Raw genomic sequence first — 8,083 nt, 5'->3', positions numbered from 1 at the left:
CAATAATGAGAAAGCTGATGCAAGCAGTTTACTTGCTAAACTTATCTCTATGAGATACAAAGGTAAAGGAAACATAAGGGAGTACATTATAGAAATGTCTAATCTCGCGTCAAAACTAAAAGCACTAAAGTTAGAGCTGTCTGATGACTTGCTCGTGCATCTAGTTTTGATTTCCCTTCCTACACACTTTGGACAATTCAAGGTGAGTTATAATACTCAGAAAGATAAATGGACCTTGAATGAATTGATTTCTCACTGTGTGCAAGAGGAGGAAAGGCAGCAAAGAGAAAAGACTGAAAGTGCTCATTTAGCGTCAAGCTCTCAGAATAGGAAGAGAAAGAATAATAAGGATGTTGTAGAAAGGACTTCTCAACTAAAGAAAGTAAAAAAGGATGAGAATACACCTACTTGCTTCTTCTGCAAGAAGCTTGGGCACATGAAGAAAGAGTGTCCCAAGTACGCCTCTTGGCGTGTAAAGAAAGGTAATTTTCTCTCTTTTGTTTGTTTTGAAGTTAATTTAGCTTTTGTACCACGTGATACTTGGTGGGTAGATTCCGGTGCTACTACTCACATTAGTGTATCCATGCAGGATTGCCTTTGGAGCCGACCACCAAGTGATAATGAAAGATTTATATATGTGGGTGATGGCAACAAGGTCACAGTGGAGGCTATTGGAACATTTAGATTACAGTTAAAAATTGGATTTCATTTGGATTTATTTGAGACTTTTGTTGTACCGTCTTTTAGGCGGAATTTAATTTCTATTTCTAGTCTGGACAAATTTGGTTTTTCTTGTTCATTTGGAAATAATAAATTTAGCCTCTATCAAAATTCAAATGTTGTTGGTTCTGGTTCTTTAATTGATAATTTATACTTACTAGATGTAGTTAGTTCCAATAAAGAGAATTTTCACATTGATTCTCATGGTACGAAGCGTAAAATAAATGAGAACTCAACCACTTTATGGCATAAGCGTTTAGGCCATATCTCTAAACAGAGAATTCAGAGGCTTGTGTCGGATGAGATTCTTGAACCCTTTGACTTGTCAAACTTTGAGGTTTGCGTTGAATGTATTAAGGGTAAACAAACAAATTCTAGAAAATTAGGTGCCGAAAGGGCTAAGGACGTTTTGGAATTAATTCACACAGATATTTGTGGACCATTCCCTACGGCATCTTGGAATGGGCAACAATATTTCATTACGTTCATAGATGATTATTCAAGGTACGGCTACCTATTTTTAATTCATGAGAAGTCTCAATCCCTAGATGTTTTCAAATCTTTTAAAGCTGAAGTTGAGCTTTAACTTGGAAAGAAAATTAAGGCCGTCAAATCTGATCGTGGTGGTGAATATTACGGTAGATATGACGGATCAGGTGAACAACGTCCAGGGCCTTTTGCGCTTTTCCTAAGGGAATGTGGCATCGTTCCTCAGTATACTATGCCTGGGAAATCAAGCATGAACGGTGTTGCAGAACGTAGAAACAAGACTCTTAAGGATATGGTGAGAAGTATGATTAGTCATTCTTCCTTACCAGAGTCATTGTGGGGAGAAGCGCTTAAGACTGCAGTCTACATCCTAAATAGGGTACCAAGTAAAGTAGTTAACAAAACTCCTTATGAGCTATGGACGGGTAAAAGGCCAAGTCTAAAACATTTACACATTTGGGGTTGTCCGGCTGAAGCGCGTCCTTATAGGCCGCATGAAAGCAAGCTGGAGTCAAGTACTGTTAGCTGTTATTTTGTTGGTTATCATGAACGCTCTCGGGGCTATAAATTTTACAATCCCACTACTAGATCATTCTTTGAGATGGGGAATGCGAGATTCCTTGAGGATGTTGAGTTTGGGAAGGAGGAGAACATAAGAAATGTTGTCTTTGAGGAAAAACCTGTCATTGACAGTGATCAAGTCCTCGTGCCTATTACTATTCCAGTACCTACCCCAGTAATAGGTGACAATCATGGAGTTATTCCTAACATTGTCCCTACACAAGACAATATTGAGGTTCTCCCTCAAATACCTATAGAGCAAGCTCAACAATCTCAAGAAGTGCCATTAAGGAGATCCACTAGAGAAAGGAAAAGTGCAATTCCAGATGAGTACATTGTGTTTCTTCAAGAACATGAGGATGGTATTGGCTTAACAGAGGATGATCCAATCAACTTCTGTCAAGCTATGCAAAGTTCTAGCTCTCAAAAGTGGATTGATGCCATGAAGGATGAGATGAAATCTATGCAAGACAACGATGTTTGGGATCTCGTTGAATTACCTGAAGGTGTGAAACCTATTGGTTGTAAATGGATATTTAAAACCAAGAGGGATTCAAAAGGTAATATCGAGAGATATAAGGCTCGTTTAGTTGCTAAAGGTTTCACTCAAAAGGAAGGCATTGATTACAAAGAAACCTTTTCTCCGGTTTCTTCAAAGGATTCTTTTAGAATAATAATGGCACTCGTAGCTCATTATGATTTAGAGCTCCATCAGATGGATGTTAAAACTACGTTTCTAAATGGTGACATTGAAGAAACGATTTATATGATGCAACTAGAAAATTTTGTGTCTGGTGACTCAAAGTCCATGGTATGCAAACTAAAGAAATCTATCTATGGTCTCAAACAAGCTTCCCGTCAATGGTATCACAAGTTCCATCAAGTTATTACCTCATATGGTTTTGAGGCAAATATAGTTGATGATTGTGTTTATCATAAGTTTAGTGGGAGTAAATATATATTCTTGGTGTTATATGTTGATGATATACTGCTTGCCAGCAGTGATATAGGCTTATTGCACGAAACCAAGAGATTTTTAACAAAGAATTTTGAAATGAAAGATCTTGGTGAAGCCTCTTTTGTATTAGGTATTAAGATACTAAGAGATCGTTCTCATGGTATCATAAGGTTATCACAAGAGAACTATATCGATAAAGTTTTAGATAGATTCGGCATGAAAGATAGTAAACCAGGAGATACCCCTATAGCCAAGGGAGACAAATTTAGCCTCAAACAATGCCCTAATAATGACCTTGAAAGAAATGAGATGCAAAAGACTACCTATGCTTCAGCTGTGAGAAGTCTAATGTATGCTCAAGTTTGTACTCGTCCTGATATTGCATTTATAGTGGGAGTTTTGGGAAGATACTTAAGTAATCCTGGGATGCAGCATTAAAAAGCAGTAAAGCGTGTAATGCGCTATTTGAAGAGAACAAAAGGATATATGTTCACTTATCAGAAGTCTGACAGTTTAAAGATCATTGGATACTCAGACTCTGATTTTGCCGGATGTCAAGACAGTAAACGCTCCACATCTGGATACATCTTTATGTTGGCTGGAGGAGCTATCTCTTGGAAGTCTGTTAAACAGACTATTATAGCTTCATCAACCATGGCTGCGGAGTTCATTGCTTATTTTGAGGCATCCAACCATGGGATATGGCTACTAAATTTTATCACTAATTTACGTGTGGTTAATGGCATTGAAAGGCCATTGAAAATCTATTGTGATAATAACTCTGCAGTTCTTTATTCCAATAACAATAGGAGTACAACCAAGTCAAAATTCATTGATATAAAGTTTCTGGTTGTTAAGGAAAGAGTTCAGAATAAACAAATTTCTATAGAACATATAGGGACTAATTTTATGCTAGCTGATCCACTTACTAAGGGTTTGGTGCCTAAAGTCTTTCATGAGCACACTGCTCATATGGGTGTAATTTCTTATAGTACCTTAGTTTAGTGGGAGTCTCATTTATGTTTTGTGTCTTCTTTATTTTTTTAATTTTTCCAGATATTTGTATTATTTAGATTTTCTACAGAAATAAAGTTGATGTTCATAATTTTATTCTGAGCTTGTTTTTGTGCAATATATATATATTGCGTTTTGAATGGATCTCTATAAAGAATAAAGTTTAGACCAGTTGGAAATAGACATGATTAAGATCACGTTGCATGTAATTTCCATGCCACTTATCCATATTTGATCTATGTCATTGAGTGCATACAATTGTGGTGATCATTGTGGTTTAGTCACATTAGATAATGATGAAAGCTGTAGTGGTTCCTTGTTGTTGTATGAGATGGACCAGATTGTTTAAGGGGAGTCTAAAAGTAAATAGCATACGGTTGCGCACCTAAAGAATTTTGTGATATAAATACTTAAATGAATATGAAGCCCAAGTGGGAGATTGTTAGAAATTTTATTTCTAATAATTATTGTGGGCTATATATATTGTTTGTAGTATTTATATTAGTTATTTACATTTGGTTGGGCTCAATAAAAGTGATCTAATTTTAGTGAGCCTTTAGACTGCCAACAGGAAAAACTGATATGGGCCCAAATAAGTGGAAACCAGATTTGGCCCGTTAGGGGTTAATGGGAATCCTAATAGGTTTAAAATCATAAAGATGGTCATGGTCCCCAATATGCCAAATCAGAAACACACGTCTCTCTGTCTCCCCATCAGAAGAGTAACATCAAGTCTCATCAAGGAATCCAGTGATTTGACTGAGGAAGATCATTGCACCAAAAGACTATTCCGCTGCAACCTTTTGATCACCGTCAATGGATACAGGTACGTGTTATTATCATTAACTCTGTAATCTGAGACAACGGTTCTTAATTTTTGATTAATGAAAAATTTCTATTTGGCTTAAGAGAAATTTATCCCAACACATAATTCCTAAGAAAATTCAACAGTGTCCTAAATTCCTAATATATACTTAGTGTTGTAATTGTACCCTACATAGTTTAGCCCTTGTAAGATTCAAGATGGTACTCTCACTCTATTGTCTTATTATCTACTTTCTTTATAAGTAGTGTTAAGGAATATAAGAAAATAATAAATATTCAAGGATGTTTTATGGGTTAAGAAAATAGTTTTTTTGCAGTGACTGCAATATGGGGTGCAAAATCTTATTAAACACGAGATTGAATAGCCAGTATTATTACCATTTATACATGCCATTCAGAATGTTTTATTGGATAAACCATTCAAAGGGATTGCTGTTCTCCCAATGTCACACACCTGATGAATGAGCACCCGGCTGCATCATTGATTATACAATTTTTTCTATTAGTTGCAAACTCTAACCTTTGGATTAAGGTCCTTATTCAACTGGTCCTGAAATAAGCTCCGGCAAAAGGAATATCCACAATCTATACAAATTACAGTGTATACAGTCCCATGTAATTCTAATGGATTGCTACCAGCACGATGATGCAGCCTGAGAACAAGGTACAACAAAATTCCAGGATAGGCTTGGTTTTAATATCTCACGTTTTTTCCAAATAAGCTTAGTTGATAAATAATTAGAGGGTACTTGTCAACATTTTGTGTAATCATGAGATGGATTCGGCCAGCTTTATCTAATGTTGCCAAAGCAGTATGGGCAGCAGATGGTTGTGCCGCTGTAAATCGCCTCCATCCAGCATAGCTCCTTGCCCAATATCTCCTCCGAGCTCGACTTGAACGGAGAAACTCCTTTTAAATAATGTCAAAAGAAAGGAAAACTTAAACATAGATTAAGATGAAAGAGCTTCATGAGTCAACTATTTTGGCATGAACTTTAGTTTTTTTTTTTTTTCGAAGAAGGTGCCTGGCGGGAGGCACCATTTGAAAATCGCCTCACCCCCTGTTCTTTCTATTTCAGTGCCACGTCAGGCATACAAGGTGCCTGAGGGGAGGCGCTTTCTTAAACACGCCCTACCTCTTACGTCCAGAATCACCTACTCTGGTAATTAATTTTTTTTAATTTATTTCGTGTATTTTTAATTTTTTATTTATTTATTTGGGCGAAAAAGCCAAATCCCTCTTGTATATTTGTATGTGTGTCTTATCATAGAAGGCTACCACAATTAAGGATGGCAAAACGGGTTAGCCCGCCCCGTTTTGGCCCGCCCCACCATTGGCCCGCCAAACCGGGCCAGGCCAGGCCAGACCGCCAACGTAAAACGGGTTGGAGATGCTAGTCCGCCCCGCCTAAAGACGGGCTGGAGGGTTGGCGGGCCAGCCCGCATAAAAAAAAATGAAAAAAAAAATATATTTTATGTTCAAATAAAAAAAATCTACAAATAAATAAATATAACCATATGAAATTAAAAATGCATACATATTGTATATAATATATGTTCAATAAAAACAAATTACAAACTTAGAACAAAATTAAATAGAAATTAGTCTATTTACACCAAAATCAAAACTAAATTATAAACTTACACAACTAAATTTTTTGATAGTTCACAAAACAAGTTTAAATACAATTAATTAACTTTAAATTTTTATTTTAAGAATATTAGAAGCTCTCTTAGAAGAAGATGTCTCTACTTTTTTTCTTGATCATCTTCATCCTCATCTTCTACATAAAAATAAAATAAACATAAAAATAATTAAATTTAAAAAATATATATGCGGGCCGACGGGTTGTGGGGGGCTGGCCCGCTATTTAGCCCGGCGGGTTGGCGGGTTTGGCGGGTTGAAATGATGGGCCCGGCCCGCAGGCCACAACCCACTTTGTCATCCCTAACCACAATGACCACAATGATAGCAATATGTGATAGCCAATGTTTTTAAACCGAGTTGTTCATAAAATTGATCTAGTCATTGATTTTAGGTTAATGGTTTTTTTTGTAAAGATAGTAAAGATTACAAAGATGATTGAACTATGATCTAATCGATATTAATAAAATAATAATATATTATTATCTATATCTATAAAGGGAATATATTTTGGTAACTACCCTTTTGATTTTTATTTTTTAGTAGACCATTATACCACTTGGATGTAAAAAAACAATTACATCCTTTTTGAATAATTATCCTTATCCCCAATTTCTAATATTTGTCTGTATGTACTATTAGAGGCATAAAGTGTCTCAACCCCTCTAGTTATTATAAAATTAATATAATATCATAATTTTATAATACTAAAAATTAAAAGAAAACTTTAATTATTTATAGGTTCTTAACATTTAATATACACGTAAAATTGTAAACTAAATATTATATAATATTTAAGTTATTTTATTCATAAAATATAACAATGTTCATTAACAATAGTAACAAGTTTACATCTAGAATAATAAGTATCGAATTAATATAATATAAATAATAAGAAAATAAAGATACTAAAAATCAAAAATTAACTTATATAATTAAATTATATTTATAAGAAAAATATTAAAAATAATTAATGAAATAATTTACTCTAATTTATAAATTTTTATTAAATATGTATTTTACTTTTAAAAAAATATTGATTAAATTTTAAAATAAAGAAGATAAATTAAGCCAATTTAAATTGATTTGATCAATTTTTATCAATTCATTACAAAAACAATTTATAGGCTAATCGAACCAAATTAAGACTAGTCCATTACAAAACTCTTTAATTAACAAATTTATTGACTCGCCCATTTTTATATCTATAGTGATAGTTATATTTGTAATATTTTAATCTCAGCATTTTATCTTAATTTAAAAGTTCAGATGTTCTCATAGTATACACCCTCTCTCTCTAAATATACTAACATATATTTAAAATATGTTATATTTTCAATAAATTTATTTAATATAGTATATTCACTAAATATATTATTTAAAAATATTATTAAATTTAATTATATATTATATTTAAAATGAATAATTAATATTAGGCTAAAAAAATAATCTCTGTATATTTTTTTATCCTTCTAAAATTTGTATAAAAAAAAAATTATCTTTGTAAAATGAGCAAAAAATGATTGTGATCCCTGTAAAGAAAATATTTTCATTATTCTAAAATCTTAACTCATTATTTTTTGTCCATAATGATCACTTTAAAATATATAAATAACATTTATTTTAAAGATATATAAAATTTTAAAAGTATTATACGCTAACAAAGTATCATAGAGAATTATGCATGGGTATCACTTAAGGTAGTCACTTGACTTTTTAATAAAAATATTAGTTAAAAATGATTATAGATCAAAAATATAATTTCTAATTTTATAGAAATTTAAAACAAAGAAAAAGTTTTACATGAACTAAAATCAAAACTTACTCACTTTATAAATAAAGATTAAAAATATATTTAAATTTTAATGTTA

At 33.0% G+C, this 8,083-nt stretch overlaps 1 pseudogene; it reads right to left on the bottom strand.

Annotated features, from left to right (window-relative positions):
* Nucleotides 1-2,791: 2,791 nt before the first annotated feature.
* On the bottom strand, nt 2,792-5,480 carry LOC109817073 (NAD-dependent protein deacylase SRT2 pseudogene; annotated as a pseudogene).
* Nucleotides 5,481-8,083: the final 2,603 nt, after the last annotated feature.

The sequence above is a fragment of the Cajanus cajan genome, chromosome 7 (assembly GCF_000230855.2).
Source record: "Cajanus cajan strain Asha chromosome 7, NIPB_CcT2T_4, whole genome shotgun sequence".
NCBI lineage: Eukaryota > Viridiplantae > Streptophyta > Magnoliopsida > Fabales > Fabaceae > Cajanus > Cajanus cajan.
This window is presented reverse-complemented; position numbering and strand designations above follow the sequence as displayed.